Source organism: Geotrypetes seraphini, chromosome 8 (genome assembly GCF_902459505.1).
Source record: "Geotrypetes seraphini chromosome 8, aGeoSer1.1, whole genome shotgun sequence".
Taxonomy (NCBI): Eukaryota; Metazoa; Chordata; class Amphibia; order Gymnophiona; family Dermophiidae; genus Geotrypetes; species Geotrypetes seraphini.
In genome coordinates this window covers 88027494-88046863 of record NC_047091.1, presented here as the reverse complement: position 1 = coordinate 88046863, position 19370 = coordinate 88027494, and the positions used below count along the sequence as shown (strand labels likewise).

General features: G+C 43.6%; 1 protein-coding gene across 8 annotated transcripts in view; it reads left to right on the top strand.

Moving 5' to 3' along the window:
* Positions 1 to 204: 204 nt before the first annotated feature.
* Positions 205 to 19370, top strand: part of CTXN1 (cortexin 1) — a 161766-nt gene continuing 142600 nt past the window's right edge. For 3 of the 8 annotated variants that reach the window (XM_033953533.1, XM_033953526.1, XM_033953531.1), the window contains exons 1-2: positions 205 to 393; positions 772 to 915. The gene's annotated coding sequence lies outside the window, so the exon portion shown is untranslated. The remainder of the gene's footprint in view (positions 394 to 771; positions 916 to 19370) is intronic. The other 5 variants (XM_033953527.1, XM_033953528.1, XM_033953529.1 and 2 more) reach the window with 5 other exon arrangements.

Below are 19370 nucleotides of genomic sequence, written 5' to 3'. Positions count from 1 at the left end.
TGACAGACTTTCCAGCTGGTCTTCTGGCTACCAGCTTCTCTGCAGATGCGCTGGTTCAGTGCCCGGCTGTGCTTTCACTAGAAGGCTTGTTTGCAAACAGAAGGGAGGGGAGGGGGGACGGGACCCGCCACGCCCTTAGTCCATTTGTTGTAAACCAATCAGGAGGGACTTTATGGAATTCAAAAAAAAAAAAAAAAAAAAATGGGTCGCCCGGCACTCTGTGCACAGATTCCAGCTTCCTTCTCGTGGGAGGATTTGAACGAGTGCTGCAGCGTGAGAGGAGGCAGAGCAGCACCTCCCTAGCAGCACAAGGAGGCTCGGAGCCACGGATCGAGGCGAGGTCCCGTCCCGGAGTAAGTGGCCTCCCCTGGGGACAGGCGGACAGGCGGCAGGGTAAGAGCTGTCCGTCTCCCCGTCGATTCGGGAGCTCTTCCCGCAGAAAGCTCCGGCCTCTTAAATGAAATAATGGGATGGGGGGGGGGGGGGGGATGGGGGGGTACCCAGGGAGTGCAACACATTCCCAGCCAGGCTTTCTGCTGTCGAGATAAAGTTTTAACCGAAAGGTTGGAAAAGCTGAAGGGAGGACAGATCTTTCTGAGGCTGCAAAAGAAAGAAAATGAATCGATAGGGCGTGTTCTTGCCTTTTCCGCTAGCTGGGAATCCCGTTGTTCATTTTCTAAGGTTACATCTGCCCTAATTTCCACTCTTTTTTTTTTTTTTTTTAAGTCGCTACTCTATTAAGAGATTAAAATCGATCGCTCTTATTCACAGGTGGCCTTCTTTCCTCCGCATTAAGAGATTTGGTCAAAGAGTTGAAAGCATTGCCTTGTGGTCACACTCGTTCTCTCTTACTGCATTTACCCTACAGGTTGTTGCTGTCTCCTCTTGGGAGGCCACTCTCCGGCTCTCTCTCAGGTATTTATACTTTGCTTGTCAGTAAGCATTTTTTTTTTCCTCTCCTCGGATGTCTCTCTTCATTTGTGAGTCTCTTCACCTTTGCCTGCTATAGTCATACGCTCCGGATACCTCAAACTGCTGAGGTCTCTTTTCAGTTGTCTGTGCTGTATTCATATTTGGGGTATATCACAAGTTGCTGCTATCTTTTCCCCCCGGTGGGTTCAGCTGTTCTTGCACTGAGTGTCTGGTGGTACTGGTGCCTCTTTCCCTCCCCCGAGATTTTAGATGTCATAGGCAGGGTTGGTGTGAGGTGGGGGGGGGGGGGTTGGGGTTGGTGTGAGGTGGGGGGGGGATGCAACAAGGGCAGCTGCCCTAGCTCCAGACTGCGGAGGGCTTTGGTGCCCCCCCCCTAAAGATCTCTCTTGGGCCCAACTTGTTTTAACATAGGTCCCAGTCATAGGATGCTGCTGTCTCCTCACGACATCATTTCTCTTCAGCTGTTTGTGCTTTATTCGTATGTTGGCTGTATCAAAATGCTGCTGTGTCTGCCTCTGTGTTATCTGTCTTTAGATCTTCTTGGTGCTGTATTTATGCCTTGGGTGTTTCGGAGCACTGCTGTCTTCTCCCTTTTGGTCTCCTTTCAGTTGTCCACACTTTAGTCATACTTTCATTATATCATAGATGTCCAAGCACGGATGTGTAGTGAAAAACAGCACAGCAGCATCCTTTCAGCTCCAAAGCAATGTGTGCATTGCCACTCTGTTTTAGGTAGGAAATCAGAAAGGGAAAGAAACCCTTGCCGGAGTTTCCCTACTGCTAATTGCTGCTACTACTTATACTAGTTATCATTTCTATAGTGTTGAAAAGCGTACACAGCACTATATATTAACATTCAGTAGATGGTCATTTAACAGAAGAGCTTACAATCTAATTTAGACAGACAGACAGGACATTTCAGGGTTGGGGAGTTTCTAGCAGAAGGAATGATATGATGGGTATAGGTATCTGACGGTGATTGGGAGTTAAGAATTGAAAGCAACTTCAAAAAAGAAGGCTTTTAGCTCGGATTTGAATACTGCTTGAGACGAGCATGATGTATTGACTCTAGAGAAATTTCTTTCCCACCCACCAGGTGAACCCTATGAAATCCTGCTAAGTCAGTATTGCCATCTCAACCCATACGTGGAAGTTCTTTGCTTTCTTCACCTCTCACCAACTGATCTGATTTAAGGATTTTTATGGAACTAAAAGGGTGGGGGTGGGGTGGATTTTAAAATTCATCTATACAAGGGGTTGCTGAAATTCAAGCATGTGAGGAGGTGGCACAAGGGATAAAGCAGGATGGAAACGTGAGACCTCTGAATTCATCTTTTGACCCCCGATTCTATTCCTATCTCCTTTGATTCCTTTCTCCCCCCCCCCCTCACTTTTTCTTGGTCCACCTTTTAATACAAGGAATGGCAAAGCTGGCGGCCCAATGAGAACACCACGTAAGAGCCTTAGGTCTGATTCATGGACCCAGTTCTTGAACCTTAGGCTGGTAGGATCATTCTAGAACTGCAGAACCCACTGGTCAGAATCAGGGTGCACAGTCACACCAGTTCTGGACCATAGGTGCAATCTGCCTGATTGGCTGGGGAGCAAAGGGCAGAGAGCTCAGACGAGTGGGGGCTGATTGGTGGTGAAATAAGTTTTTCCTCTATCCATCACAAGGGCTAGCATGGCCTCTCTCCTCCCCCACCCCTTCCCCCACTCTCTCACCCTCTATACGCAGTATATCATTTTCTTAATCCCCACTCCCTCTTCCCAGGCCTGCAGCCATTACCAGCCTCAACCCTTCCACCTGCAGCAGGTTGACACAATAACATGTTTCAGACCTTTGTATTTCTTTATGTCCCAATTTTTGTTTATTTAGATTTATTATCATTTCTGATTTTTTTTTTTTTTTTTTTAATAATCTTTTCCCACATTTCCTGTCTCCTCTGATTTCTAAGGTTTTTCTTCAGTTACTTATTTTATTCTCTTGGTATTTCCTTCAGATTTTCCATCCTATTGTCTCTTTTTTTTTGCTTATATTATATATAATGGCGGAATAGAAATCCCTAATGTAATCTAATGTAATATTATAGATCCCATTTCTTTTGTTTTCACTTTTTTTCTCACAGGATCCTACTTATATGCTTTCATTTTTCTCTCCTCCTCCTGCTGTCATCCCCCCTTACTCCTTGCCTCCCCACCTCTCTATAATTCCCTCATTTTTTTTCCTACACCATATCCTTGCTTCTGCCTACACACCCTCTTCCTTCCTACCACTTCTGCCTCTTTCTATCTTTCTCTCCTCTCCCTCCTTTCCCGCCCTCACCTTCCCTCTCTTCTTGCTGTCTTCCATCTCTTCCCTCTACCTCCCCACATCTTCTTCTCATACCTCTCCTCAATCTTTCATCTTCCCAATACACGCACATACTCCCCCTCTCTATTTTCTCTCCATCCTCATCACATACTCTTCCCTCCATCTTTCCTGGTACTAATTCTGCGTCACTCTCTAAATCTCTGCCAGCATACTCTTTCTCCTTTCTCCAGCCATTCCCCCTCCCTGCCCTGCACACACTCTCGCTGTCCACTGCCAGATTATGGGTGAAATACCATACAGCTCTGCAAGATGGACTCTTGGAAGTTTCCCGCACTATAAGAGCACTGAGTCCAGGAACTCAAATGGCACTAATCCTACCTATGAACAGTCAGCATTGCAAATACTCTAAAATGCCAGAACATCTCCAGCTGTAGTAGGAAACAAAGATGAGCAAAACTACTACAGATTCCTACACAGTAATTGACTTGTTAACAGAATCCATCAGTTCAGGTGTATGTGAAATACACTAGTTCTCCCATTTCCAGAAGTTTCTCTCATCCTTTGCCAACATCCTATTCCTGACTTTCAGCCATGTTCAATTCTCCATTTTAGCCCTCTGTACTCTTACTCTACCCAGCCTCATCTACCTCTCTCTCAACCCCTCACCAACCCCAGTTATTTCCCTCAGTCCCAGCCTCAGCGTCTGCCAACATCAGCCTCCTTGTCCCCTCCAGTCAACCCTCTTCCCCCATCCCCAGCACGTGCATCGGCAACCAGTCTGACATCAGACCATTCTCCCAATTTCTATGGTTCCCGTCTCTTAACCATAGTATTTGATTCTTCTCCCCAAATCAACTGTCTTGCCCAACTCAACACCTCAGCTCCATCATTACAAAGGGTCGCTGAAAAGTTCTCGGCCCAACCAACAAAGTTGGGGCAATCTCCATCGAGGGCTATACACTTAGTCTGGTGATTTTCCTTTTTTTCCATTCTGTCGGAAAAATACGTAATGAAAAAAGTGGAAAATCACTAGACTGTGTATAGTCCTTGATGGAGACTGCCCCAACTTTGTTGGTTGAGCTGAGAACTTTTCAGTGGCCCCCCGTAGACCTTTTCTTCATCTGCCAGTAACAGCCTGTCTTGTCTTTATCCCTTCTCCTCTCCCAGTCCATCATCTTCCCCTCTCTTAACCGTCTGCTATCTGCAATAGCCCAACATTTTCTTCTTCCTCCCAATATGGTCTAGCATCTCCGCCTCTCTCTAGAGGAGTCAACTTTTTCAAAATGATTGGGGATACCACACCCAAAGAAATTACCCCTCCCTGGACAAAGTCACAGAATTTGCTCAATATTGGGGATGCTTAAGCACTCACAGAGCTGGCTCCTAAACCCCTTTCCCTTCTCTGTTCATAATCTCCCTCTCCTCTGTCCAACATCTTTTCTCTCCCCCTTTCCTCCAGAAATGCTCCAGAATAAAAGCCTCCTTTCCAACCAAGTGTTATATGCTGGCACTTTCTCTGAACTAGTGGGCTCACAATCTAAGGTGACACTCAGGGCCACAAGGAGCTGCTGTGGAAATTGAAGCCAGTTCCCCAGGTTTTCAGCCCACTGCACCAACCATTAGGCCGGTTCTCCACTTATTACTGTGTGAGCAGCACCAAGCAGTGCCTTGCAGTATACTTGAGCAAGAGGATCCGAAGCAAGTTGCTTTGCTTTATAATTTTTTGGGGGCACAACTCTGGCTGCATATGAAAGGTTTGAGGAGAGAGGGGGAGATGCTGCACCATATGGATTAAGGTGGAGACATTCTATCCAGTGTTTGGGTGAGGGCATGCCCCCCAACCTATGCCCATCAATTTAGACAAAGCGACAACAGTCTCTCTGTGGTGCTTAGTCAAATCATTGTCACTGTAAAGTTCCAGCATGTTAACGATGGCAGGGACGCTAGAGAGACAGAGCAAATTCATTGTCCCCCATGGATGCTGCTACCCCCAGTGCTGCAGTTTCAGAGATCAGTAAGGAAGAACAATGATCCATCACTGATCTGTTGCAGGAAACCCTGTTGAATGATGGGCTGGGAGTTAGTGATAGGTGTTTTTAACAAAAGAAAAAAAAATCTTAAGGCAAGTTGTATCCATCTCTCCATTTTTCAGTGGAGAAACTGATGTTTCTAATAAATTTTGAGGTATGAGAAGTTGACTCTTAAGAGGAACTGAAAAGGACACTTTTTGAGGAGAACCGGATCATGTTGGCCAGTGGCAGTTCCTGGATCTTGAGTGCCCAAGAAGAAGGAGGGAGAAGTAAAGAGGGACTGGAGTTAGTGGAGTAGAGAGGGGACGGGATGCAGATGAGTGGGGTAAGTGCAGGAAGTAAAGAATCCTTTAGAAATTGTACCTCTACAGCTGTGCCTTTGCTATCTCATTACATTTTTTCAGCCTTGCACTAAAGCATAGTCTCCAAACCCTTGACTGGTTATCCATTTATTTTGAGCCCTTTTTCAGATTTTATGATTTCTCCTAGGCTGTCTTTTTTGTGCCATCTGAAATTTACAGAAATATTTCTTTCCGCAAAGTTTTTAAAAGAAAGATATTTAAAAGCAGGGGCCCCTGCACTGAGCATTGAGAGACTCCACTGATCTCCTATCTTTATCAGACCAAACCCTGTTACCCTCCAGCTCCTGTACCCCATTCATGACATTCTGACCCTACCTCTTCGCCAGCTAACGTTTTACAGTTCAAAATGCTACCACCCTAAATCTACAAAGTCCACTAAAAGAGAGAGTAAATCTAATGAAATCATACAAATAAACCCTATAATTACCACTTTATCAATAACATCATAGAATAAATTTTAATGATGTAAGAGGACCATAGGTTAGTAATTAATTCTCCCAATGACAACATCCAGTACCAGGCTCCAACTCATTTAATTCAATTATGCCAACTAGTTTAACAATATCTCTATAGAACTCTGACCATATATCTACTTTCACAAAGTTGCAATATTGTAATCAAATTGTCAATGTCATTATAATTCCCCATATCACTATATGGGCCTCTTCACTTGTAAATCATCATGAACCTATATTGGAAAAGTGCGACTCAGAAATTCCGATTTAGATTAGATTAGAAATTACTCCACCTGGTACAGAAAAATAAAACGTATACCTTCAATCACAGACACTTGAGATCCATAGTCTCTATATGAAGAAAGACGTTCTCAATTTAGCAATAGCTTGTTTTAGGAGTGACAAAAATGAAATGCAACATTTTTTGGTGCCTTCTAACAATATTCCCTGCATAAACTTGCCAATCGGAAAGCATTCTTTTTCAATTTTGTTGCAAATTACAATTATAGTTTTTAAAGCATGACCGCAGCGACCATACTGAAGAAAGCAGTCCTGAAAGAGCAGTGCAGGGTGATTTGGACTTTGATCAATGGTTCTGTGCCTTATACAGGATTTGTTTTCCAGGTGGCTAAGACAGCTATGTCATTTCTCAGCCTATTTCTTCCAGAGTAGGGGATGCTCTGTGGGTGTTAGTTGCATGCTACAATAGCTGATGATTTTTTTTTTTTTTTTTCCCTCAAAACTCAAATGTAATTCAGGGATAATGTGCTAGCTCCCACTTTACAGCAGTTTTGTGCAACAGCACTTTGGACTCATCTGGAGCATTGCGTTCAATTCTGGTCTCCTTATCTCAAGAAAGATATAGGGCTCCTTTTATAAAGCTGCGATAGCGTTTTTAGCACACGCAGAATTTTAGCTCAATGCTGGCATTAGCGTCTAGCGCACGCACTAAAACCGTTAGCGCAGCTTTGTAAAAGGAGCCCATAGTGGCACTAGAAAAGGTTCAAAGAAGAGCAACCAAGATGGTAAAAGGGATGGAACTCCTCTTGTACAAGGAAAGACTAAAACAGTTAGGGCTCTTCAGCTTGGATAAGAGACAGCTGAGGGGAGATATGACTGAAAGCTACAAAATCTCGAGTGGAGTAGAACGGGTACAAGTGAATCGATTTTTCATTCTGTCAAAAATGACAAAGACTAGGGGACACGAGATGAAATTACAGGGAAATACTTTTAAAACTTTTAAATTTTTTTTTTTCAATCAGAGCATAGTTAAGCTCTGGAACACATTGCCAGAGGATGTGGTAAGAGCGGATAGCGTAGCTGGTTTTAAGAAAGGTTTGGACAAGTTCTTGGAGGAAAAGTCCATAGTCTGTTATTGAGGAAGACATGGGGGAAGACACTGCTTGCTCTGGATCGGTAGCATAGAATATTGCTACTCCTTGGGTTTTGGCCAGGTACTAGTGACGGAAGGAAATGTATATGCTTGGAGGTGAGAAGCTGATATGCACAGACGGGGAGAGGGACCTTGGGGTGATGGTGTCCGAAGATCTAAAGGCGAAAAAACAGTGTGACAAGGCAGTGGCTGCTGCCAAAAGGATGCTGGGCTGTATAAAGAGAAGTGTAGCCAGTAGAAGGAAGAGGTGTTGATGCCCCTGTACAGATCATTGGTGAGGCCCTACTTGGAATATTTTGTTCAGTTTTGGAGACCGTATCTGGCGAAGGACGTAAGAAGACTTGAAGCGATCCAGAGGAGGGCGACAAAAATGATAGAAGGCTTACACCAGAAGATGTATGAAGAGAGACTGGAAGCCCTGAATATGTATACCCTAGAGCAGGGGTGTCCAAACCACAGCCCCATGAAGAATTTTGTGCGGCCCCACTCACGCTCGAGGACAATGCGGTGTTTTCCTTCTGCCGCCCCCAGCTGTTTAACGTCTTGCCGGCTCCCTCCTCAGTCTTGCAGGGTTCACTCAAAGCCCCGGGCAACGGCTTCTATGTGCCTCCTGTGGCTGACCTGGAAGCGTTCCCTCTGATGTCGTGATGTCGTGACATCAGAGGGAATGCTTCCAGATCAGCCACAGGAGGCACGTAGGAGCCTCTGCCTGGGGCTTTGAGTGAACGCTGCAAGACTGAGGAGGGAGGAGGAAAAAAGGTAAATGCCCACAGCCCAGAAGGGAGATGGGCGTGTTGAGGGAATGCTTCCAGATCAGCCGTGGGAGGCGTGTGGGAGCCGCTGTCCGCGGCTTTGAGTGAACGCTGCAAGACAGAGGAGAGAGCAGGAAAAAGGTAAACACCCACGGCCCAGAAGGGAAAAAGAGAGACGGGTGTGTTGAGGGAAAGCTTCTAGATCAGCCGCGGGAGGCGCATGGGAGCTGCTGCCTGCGGCTTTGAGCGAACACTGCAAGACAAAGGAGGGAGCAGGAAAAAGGTAAACACCCGTGGCCTGAAAGGGAGAAGGGCATGAGACTTGAAGACTTGAGAGGGAGGGAGCACAAACTTAGGAAAAATGATGGAATGAATGAGGGAGGGCATGAACTTAAGACACAGAATGAAGGGAAAGAGAGGGGAGCATTAGCCATAAAATGGAAGAATGGAGGGAGTGAAGGAAAGAGATGCAGAGGTGAGGGAGATAATAGAAAGGGAGAATTGGCTGTCTGAGAGAGGGAAAGAGATGGTACAATTGGGGAGATAAAGAAAGAGGAGAACTGTTGGGCAGAGAGAGGAGAGACGGAGACAGAGAGAGAATTATTGGACATGGTGGTGGGAGAGGAGTGAGTGAGGTAGAGATGCATGGGTGCAAAGAGAAGGGGGAGAACATGCTGGGCCGAGGAAGCTTCCTGGATGTTGGGTTGTTTTTTTTGGGGGGAGGGTATTAAAAGAAGTGCCAGATTGGGCCTGGGGGGAAAGCTTATGGGGCAGAGGACAGAGAGAGAGATGGTGGGCAATGGTCTGAAAGGAGAGAAGTTGGACCTGGGATGGTGTGGAGGAAGAGGCAAAGAGATACTTGAAAGGAGAACTGTTAGCAAGAGAAAGGAAGAAATGGTGGACCTGGGTTAGGGAGGCAGGCAGACAGGGGGAGAGATGGGATGGGGGGCAGTTGGGAAGAGAAAGGGAGAGAAGTTGGATCTAGGGATGGAGAAATGTTAGGCCTGTTGATGGAAGGCAGAGGATGGAAGGCAGAGATAAGCAGCACCTTTCTTTTTTTTCTCCATTTCATTGTTCAGCATCAAGAGGGAAAAGAAGAAGAAAAACAGAAAAGAGAGGGAGCAAAATGTTGGACCATGGAGATAAAGGAGGAGAGATGGAACTATGGAAGGGCAGGAGAGAAGAGAGCTGGGATAAGATGATGCTAGGGATGGAAAGAAAGGGACAGGGAATTATAGCCTGACCAGTGGAGAAAAGGAGGGGTATTCTGAAAGTGGTGAGCCATGTGGATGAGGTCAAAAGGGAGATGACGAGTGAGAGAGCAGTGAGTACAGTGGTAGAAATGTGATAATGGCGAGTAGATAGAAGGGAATAGGAAGCTGGGAAAGGAGTGAGATGGGAAATGGGAGAGCTAGGGACTGAGAGAAGATGGAGAATTGAGAGGTAACTGAACATTTAACAAGAAGGGTGAGAAAGAAGGCAAGATTTGAGTGGACAGAGGCAGAAAAGAAAAAGTTAAGAAAGCTGAAAGGGAAAAATCAATACATTAGAGATAGGCATAAGAAGGAAATGGAACGACAGAAGGAGAAAAAAATGGACAGCAGACACTTGAAAGAGAATTAGTTGAAGATAGAGAAAAAGCAGAAAGAGAAACTGGGACCAAGATGATGGAAAAACAAACATCCAGATAACAAGGTAGAAAAAATTATTTTATTTTTAATTTATTAACTGGAATATGTTAGCTTTGGGATATGTGCATCACAATTATTTTTGTATTCAGTGGTGTAGTAATATATAGCTGATTTGGGGGAGGGACTGGAGCCCAAAATTAGTGGATGGGCACAAAAGTTTCTCCCCGCCTGAGTGCAATTTATAAATACTTGAGTTAGTGGGGATTCCCAAGCCCTGCCAACTGAAGACATCTTCATCCAGTCTGGCAACTAAAACTCTCCAAGCTTTGCAGCCAATGGCAATATCCTCAAGCTGCCACTGCTTTCATGCATGCATGAAAGCCAAGGAGGGGGGGAAGGGAGGAGGAAAGGCAGCAGCTCTGCAATACTGCTGCCAACTGCAAAACTTGGGAAGTTGGAGGGGGAGGAGGTGGCTGTCAGTTGGTGAGGCTTGGGGATCCCTACTAGCTACAGCAGGGGAAATATTCATTTTGAGGGACCTAAGCTCAAAGTGGGAGGCCCAAAAAAGCAGTAATATTACCCTGATTAAACGATCCTCCACGTGCACTGCTGACAGCTGATTCAGCATCCCCGCTCTGATGAGGCTCACCTCTGAAGAGGCTCACCGTAGCTGTAATAGAAGTGAATGGGAGAACCAGGAGCATGCATTCCTGCTCATCAGAATGGGGATACAGAAGCCTGTGGCTGCTCCCACTGTCAGAGGTACACATGGAGGGATTACAGGGTAACTATTACTGCTTTTTTGTGTTCCTCTCCTGTGTCCCTTTAATTAAGGTTTATTATTAGATATATACATCTTCTATATTAGTGATTGCAGATTTGGGACCTGCTCAACCTTTTTTTTTGTTCATCGGCTAGTGTTAGTGTTTGTGCGGCCCCAGAAAAAATTTTTTTGGCCAATGCGGGCCAGGGAAGCCAAAAGGTTGGACACCCCTGCCCTAGAGGAAAGGAGGGACAGGGGAAATATGATTCAGACGTTCAAATACTTGAAGGGTATTAACTTAGAACAAAATCTTTTCCAGAGAAATGAAAATGGTAAAACCAAAGGACATAATTTGAGGTTGAGGGGTGGTAGATTCAAGAGCAATGTTAGGAAATTCTACTTTACGGAGAGGGTGGTAGATGCCTGGAATGCACTCCCAAGAGAGGTGGTGGAAAGGAAAACGGTGACTGAGTTCAAAGAAGCGTGGGATGAACACAGAGGATCTAGAATCATAAAATAATATTAAATATTGAGCTAAGGCCAGTGCTGGTCAGACTTGCACGGTCTGTGTCTGTATATGGCCGTTTAGGGGAGGATGGGCTTGAGAGGACTTCGGTGGCTGGGAAGGTGTAGATGGGCTGGAATAAGTTTTGACGGAAACTTCGGCAATTGGAACCCAAGCACAGGACTGGGTAGAGCTTTGGATTCTTGCCCAGAAATAGCTAAGAAGAAAAAATTTAAAAAAATTTAAATTTAATCAGGTTGGGCAGACTGGATGGACCATTCAGGTCTTTATCTGCTGTCATCTACTATATCACTATGTTACCGTGAGAACGGGCTGCTGGGCTTGGTGGACTCAGTAAGGCTATTCTTATGTTCTTATGTCTGCCTTGGAACCTTACCTGTACAGATATTGTGCATAGGTGAGCTGGATTAAACACTGTTTACTACATCACCATTCTGTCATTCTGGATTCCCGCCCTGTCCGTCCTGTACCTGCCTACTGTCTCATTCTGATTATTGTTCTACAAGTATGTATCTTGGATGTCGGTCAGCCCTTTGGGCCTGAAGTATAGTGTATAATAGGTTACTAGAATGTACAGGAGTACCACCTGAGCTCCTTTGATGCTTCTGTTGGTATTAAGATCAAATCGTATGCTAAATTTGACTCTGTACTGTACAAATATAAATTCATAATTTGTTTGTCTGTGCTTTTATGCATGTCAACCTTGTTACCTGTTCTGAGCTCGTTTTGGAGGACGGGATATAAAACTAACCAAATAAATATCTCTGGTAACTACCTCATACGAGGGGGGTGCTGAAAAGTTCATAGCCCATCCAACCAACTTCCTAAATTCTGAGCATTATTTTACCACTGTAGCCGAAAAGTGTTATCTTATTTTACTTTGCTGAAACGAAACCCTATGTTTTGACATTGTTTCAGATCATTGATTGAACCATATCCACGTCATTCTCTTCTTGGTTGGGCTGAGAACTTTTCAGCACCCCCTTGTAGTATACTGCTTACTTTATAGGTATTTCATTGTTGTAACTCCTAAATGTAATGTAGACTTCTTGATTTGTATGTCGCCTTGAACCTTGATATTGCTATTTGGAATGATTTACCTATACAAATACGTTCCAAGTTTATTTAAAATTTAATATAGTGCCTAATCAGGCTTCTATGTGGTGTACATCGATAAAGTTATTATATAAGATGCGAAAAATAAAGAACATCTGAATTAGTAAATATAAACATTACAGGAAAAATTAGTGCGACAAATAAGTAGATGGGACAAACTGTGACAAAAGGAGAGCGGGATAGAACTACAAAATGAAGGGGTCCTTTTACTAAGGCGTGCTAACTGATTTAGTATGCGCTAACGACTAGCGCACTAAGGCCATGATTCTGCAAAGTGCGCCTATCATGCTTTAGGTGCCTTTTATATTTAGGCATCATATAGGTGTCATATGGGCGTTCCCAATAATAATTTTTTCTGTTCTAGGCGCCGGATATACAGTGGTACCTTGGATTACGAGCATAATCCGTTCCAGGAGCATGCTCGTAATCCAAAATGCTCATTTATCAAAGCAAGTTTCCCCATAGGAAATAATGGAAACTCGTTTTGATATGTTCCACCCCCCACGAGAACCGGCATTGCTCCCCCTGAAGGCCCCCCCCTGCGATCTGGCACCCTCCCCCCGCAATTGGGCACCCCCGCCACGATTGGGCACCCCCCCCGCCACTTCTTACCGTCATCTGGACACCGGCACTGGCATGTCCTGTGCTTGGTGCTGGTGCTCGAAGATCAGCTTCCTCTTCTGCTGGGCCTTGAGCATCTGCACAGATGCTCAAGGCCCAGCAGAAGAGGAGGCTAATCTTCGGGCACCGGAACCAAGCACAGGACATGCCTGTACCCAGATGACGGTAAGAAGCGGCGGGGGGTGGGGGGGGTGCCCGATCATGTCAGGGGGGTGCAGGATCGCGTTGGAGGGGGAGGGGGCCGGATCACGGGGGGAGGGTGCCGGATTGCAGGGGGCGCTCGTAAATCGAACCACGCTCGGTTTCCGAGGTGCAGATTTTGCAAATGTTTTGCTCGTCTTGCAAAACACTCACAAACCGGTGCACTCGTAAACCGAGGTACCACTGAACATCCCTGCAATGTATTTAGTTATATGTAAAAATGTGTTTCTGATTTTTTTTTTCTTCATTATTTCATGATTGTAAGCTTTAACATAATAAAAACAAAAAAATTACCACAGTATGCCATCTTCAAAAGGATATTTATAATATTTTTCTTTCAGTGAGAGGTACTGACTGGAAGTTGAACTGGGAACATCAGTGTGAATCTTAAGTATGGTTGAATAAATGTGACATGGAGTCAAATACTGCTGTTTATATCAATTGCAAACTCAACTTTTGTAATGTATTGGTTCCAGTATTGCTAATGTTGTGCTATTTGAGATGAAAATTAGATTGGATTGGTCTGTAGCTTGTAATATTTATTAAAATGAGTATTATGTGAGCTGAAGTACACTAGCATTACACGCTAACCATTATTCTAACTGCTGTGCTACAGAATGAGCTATAAAATAATACCAATTCAGCTTTTATTATACTCTTCTGTGTATGCATCGTTATGGCTGCAGCATAGGCTTCTTGCTGTGCCATATCGGAGCCCTATATTCCTTTTCTTCACTATTTCAAGATTGTAAGCTTTAACATAATAAAAAACTAATATACTATACCAGTGGTCTCAAACTCGCGGCCCAGGAGCCACATGCGGCCCACCAGGTACTATTTTGAGGCCCTCGGTATGTTTCTCATAATCACAAAAGTAAAATAAAACTGTTTCTTGATCATATGTCTCTCTCTTTAGCTATAAATGACAATATTATTATTAAGACTTAGCCAAAAGGAAAGATTTATAAACTATAAAGAGTTTTACCTCATGCAAAATTGTCGTTTCTTAAATAAGACATTATTTTTTCCCGAGGCCCTCCAAGTACCTACAAATCCAAAATGTGGCCCTGCCAAGGGTTGGAGTTTGAGACCACTGTACTATACCATCTTTAAAATATTTTAGTTTTATTGAGATGCACTGACTGGGAGTTGAAGTGGGAACATCAGTGTAGAAGGGTGGACATTTAACCTGTGTGCTACACAGGAAGCTGCATAGCAATTTTAAAATTAGCTCCTTGAAGGAATAGCTGTTTGAGCATTGTTTGGGTTTTAGATAGATGTGGTTTGGGCTTCAGAAAGACGTTAGCCTGATAGATGTGAGTTCTGTGGATGATATTTAGGCAACCATGTTAGTCATCCTTTGAGCTTTGTTTGGGCATCAGCTATACGTTATGTGATACATGTTTCTCTGAATGGGATTTAGGCAGATTTGGGACCTTTCCAAAGTGAACTTCAGGGATTTTATTTAGTGATCCAGCCACCACATAAACAGGACACATCCATACAAGCATATTGAATTTAAAACTGGTTAAAGAAGCAATGTTATTAGCTAATTACATCACATGAAAATCACAGCTTTAGGGTTTCTTGCTCCAAATAACACTTTCTTTCTCACTAAACATTGTTCCTATCAGCTCATTCATCAAAGCAAAAAAGCCCTTAACTTCATTTGGCAAAGCTTAAAAACAGAATAGAACACATTACAGACCTGAATGTGGCTTCTAGTTCATTGCAAATGAAGGTGTCTAGTTGCACAATGGTGACCTCATTGTGAGATCATCAAGGTGTACCTGCAAGGTACAATGCCAGAATTAAAAGATGGTCTGGGAGTTGAACTCGCAACCTCTGTAAGATCAGCATACAACTTTTACACATTGAGCTACATCAGCTTTCAACTAGGTAGATCTGACTGACCTGCCTAAGTATCATCTGCTTAGGAATGATATCACAGTTGCCATAAAGAAAGCATATCTAGCTCACCAGGTTAATGCACCTCCTGTATCCTCTCCAGGTCACCGGTTCAAATCCCAGTGTCACATTCACTAATTTTAACAACTTCTTAACAGTTTGCTATTAGCTCTCATAAGAGAGTCTGGGATTAGAACTTTTGTAATTTATTGTTTCTAGTATTGCAATGTTGTGATGTTTGAGATGAAAATTATATTTGATTAGTCTGTAGCTTTAATTCTTTGAGTTGAAATGAGTATTGTGTGAGCTGATGTACATGAAGGAGTTGAACCCACACTAGGCTTACACGCTAACCTTCATTGTAACCACTGTGCTAGATAATGAGCCATAAAATAATAGTAATTCAGCTTTTATAATACTGTTCAGCATAGGTGTCGTTCCTTAGCAACAGCAGCAGATGAATCCAGAAACCAATGGGATAGCACACATCTACCAGCAGGCGGAGATAGAGAAACTGATTAACAGGTGGTCCTATTGGCTGGCACTCCTCCTGTATCGTCAATATGCTCTATCTCCCAGCAGGTGATGGTCGCTATTCAACTAGCTCCTGAATTCTGGCTGTGACTGGAAAATTATTTTCTCCTTTTGAGGCTTCTCTTCAGTGAGACTGCCATTCTGTTTCTCCTGTTGAGGTTTCTCTTCATTGAGCTGGCAATGCTATTTCTCCTATTGAGATTTTCTCTTCAGTGAGACAGGGGTGTCTGGATGAACGGTTCCGGCTTTAGGGGTTACACCTGGGCCCCCCCAGGTCCTTTCCTCACCCTCCCTCCATTGCTAGAGGGTCTGACTGGGTCTCGATTTTTTTTTCTTCTTTCCCTTCTCTGTTTAAAAAAAAAAAAAGGGAGACCACAGTTGTTACATTCTGCCCTGTTAGTGCTGCACAACCAGCTCTTATTGGCTTCAACCGGCCCTAACGACAAGCTTGTATTTTTTTTTACTGTTTGAACTTCAGGTTCTGTTTGGGAGTCTTAGTACTGTGGGTTCGGTCAACGTACGTTTAAGGAATGGATATTTTATTGAGGCTAAGTTTTATAACTAGAAATCTGTTGAGGGAGCCGGGACTTTCCTGCCCTTTGCATGCACACGCTTGGTTTCCTTGTTGGTTACAGCGCGGCAGTAGCGGTGCGATTTCATGCTCGCACTTGTTCTCCTCGTTGGGTTTCAGTGCAGCAGTAGTAGTCCTGTTTATTCCGAGGCTCTTTTTCATCAGTGTTTGTCACAACCATGTGCAGCTGATTGTGCAGGTGCCGGTTTATAGCAGCGTGCATGAGATGGGACATGTTTTTTCCGGCGCTGTTGGAAGCACCACACCGTTCTTCTAGTTATTCCCCGGGTCTGATTTTCTTTCTATGCAGGCCGCAGCAGGGTAAATTTTGTGGGTCTTGAATCCGACTATGCTTCTAGGAGCGTTGATGCAGCAGCCACGTGTCGGTGAGAATCAGGCATACGCTTAGGTATCCGGTGATGGCGGGAGAGCTGCTGCATTCTGGTAGTTTATTTCCAGCTGACTTTGGTCAGGGTATGCTGTGGCTTCTCTCCTTTCTGGTTCAGACAAGTTGTACGTGTTTCACCAGCTTTGGGACAAGCTTGGGCAAATTTATATGTCTATGTCTGTGTTCCTGCTGTATTCACTTAAAGGAAGCTGCTAGTTTATTCGGACTCTGGGGTTAGCACTCAAGGGGATTACCAGAGAGACTCTGACCTGTGCTAGGTCACTCAGTCTCAGTTTGTCTCAGGACTGGGTCGACATACGGCAAGTCACGGCACAATGAGATCAGCAGTAAGATAGTGCCCTGTATTTCACACGGGTATCTCATTGTCTCTCTTGGGGTCCCTGCAGATTGAGCCTTTGTCTGTTGGTAACTGTCCTTCTTATTTGAGCCTCTGTGCTGTGCTGCATGTGTCTAGTAGTGGCATAGGATATATATGCCTAAAGGTAGTACAAACAGTTTCCAAATTTGGGCTGTCTCTATGGACATAATGACACTTTGCATCTTCCTGCGGCCAGGGGCCAGGACTCTTTCTCTATTTCTGAGGGGACCTGGACTTCAGATTTCCATGCTTATCAAGCTGGTTTCTCCTGTCGTCATTTTCTCATGGCACATGTTAGATGGACTCCTGACCAGACAGGAAGAGCTGTACAGCTCCTTTTAACCAGAAGCCAGTTATGTATTCTATCAAACCCGCGGAGGAGCACGCGCTATGTGGCTGTTAGCCTCATCCCTGAAGCTCTCATTAACGATGTGAGCTTTGTCTGATACCTGTTAGGATGCTGTTGTTTTCCACGGGGCGGTAGATGCAGCATCTTGATTGCGTCTAGTACGTATTCACTTTAAAGGACATATGTATTTCGCTCACGTTGCATGGAGTTAGTATTGTTTTCATGGTTCCAGTACACTCCTCTTTACATTGCGAAACTTGATTTTTCCTAGGAGAATTTCTTTCTTCTTACAGATCCTACAGTTCTCATCCTGCCGTTCCCTGACCTTCTGCACTTTCATTCTGAGGGGATCTTGACTTCTTCCAATGACTCTTCAGGCTTTCTCATGAGGGAGAAGACGCTATAATGTCAGGTCAGGGGCTGTGAATTACACCAGGTGTACACCTGGCTGGGCCTCCGCGTGTGCGGATCGCCGGTCTTGATGGACCGAAGGTATGATCTGGAGATGGCAGTTCTTATGTTTCCAGGTTCCCATGAACCACCTTGTATTGCATATACCCGACCAAGGAATGTATCAGATCAGGTGATTCATTCCATTTTTTTTCTTCTGAATCCAAAATTTCTTCTCTTAGGTGTCAGCATACTGCATGTGGACATTGTGACGTGTGTTAACACCATCAAATGCACACATTGGACTAATCTGGGTCCACAAGAAGGCCAAAAAAATTCCTCAGCAAGGGATGTGAAAACCTGTTTAAAAAATAGGGCTTAAGAGCTGTTTTTAAATTCAGAATAGGAATAAATTGTGCAGAGATCGTTCCAGTGAGAAGATGCTAAACAGAAAGCTATATCTCGAGATCTATCAGGCCAGATAATAATGATTTATTTGTATGCTGCCATACCGGGGAGGTTCTAAACGTCTCACAACACAGAAAACAATACATACAATTCCATCAAAAATATCCTGGTGAAATACTACAAGGAGCTACATAAAATTTCAATAATACATCAGAATAAAAAGCATGCCATACAGATAGAAATGCAAGTGACAAAAAGATAAAAAGTGATAAAAGTATAATGAAGTTAAGAGAAAAATGTTAAAATATCAACTTTATTAAATAAATAAGTCTTTAACAATTTCCTAAAATCTAAAGAAGAAGAAGCTTCTAACATCATTTTACCGAGCCATGTATTCAATTTGGCGGCCTGAAAAGAAAAGGTTGTATCAAGGAACTTCTTATAATGGCAAGATTTTACAAAGGGATATGTAAATAACTGCACTCTCCGTGTGTTTTTATTAGAATGACTCCAATAAAAGTGAGAAAGTAGTGACAGACCGAACGCTACTTTATAACAGATTCATGAAAACTTGAACAGCGCTCTAAGCTCCACCGGCAACCAGTATAGTTTCAGGTAGAAAAGGAGTGACATGTTCCTATTTTTTTATACCGTAAATGAGGCGGACCGCAGTATTTTGAACTACTCTCAATCTCTTTAAAATTTTCATAGGGGCCCCTAGATATACGATGTTACAGTAGTCGAGAATACTTAAAATGGAAGATTGCACCAACATCTGAAAAGAGGTTTCGTCAAAGTACTTCTTAATGGTGCGAAGCTTCCATAGCACCGTAAAACATTTCTTAGTCAGAAAATTAGCATGATTTTCCAATGTAAGATGTTTATCCAACGTTACCCCCAGTATTTTTATAGATTGTACTATCTCATAATCCAACCCATTCACCTGTATCATTGCTTCTATGTGCATGTCATTAGGTGTTGCTAGAAAAAATTTAGTTTCCTTATTTAATTTCAATTAAAAGCTGTCATCCAAAGCTCAATCTGATTTATAGTGGTTGTAAAGGAAATTAATAAATTCAGGAGGCAGACTAATATGTAGGATAACTATAGTAATATCGTCTGCATAAATAAAAAACTTAAACTTTAAGTTTTGCAGCAGATTTTCCAACGAAGCTAGATAAATATTGAACGAAAGAGGGGAACCCTGCAAGAATTTTTCCAACAAAAGGAGAAGAAGTCATTCTTAAACACCTGATACAATCTTTTGCCCAGAAAGCCATGGAACCAGTTTAGGACGTTTCCTGAGTTTCCAATGGATTCTAGATAGTCCAGAAGAATAGTGTGAT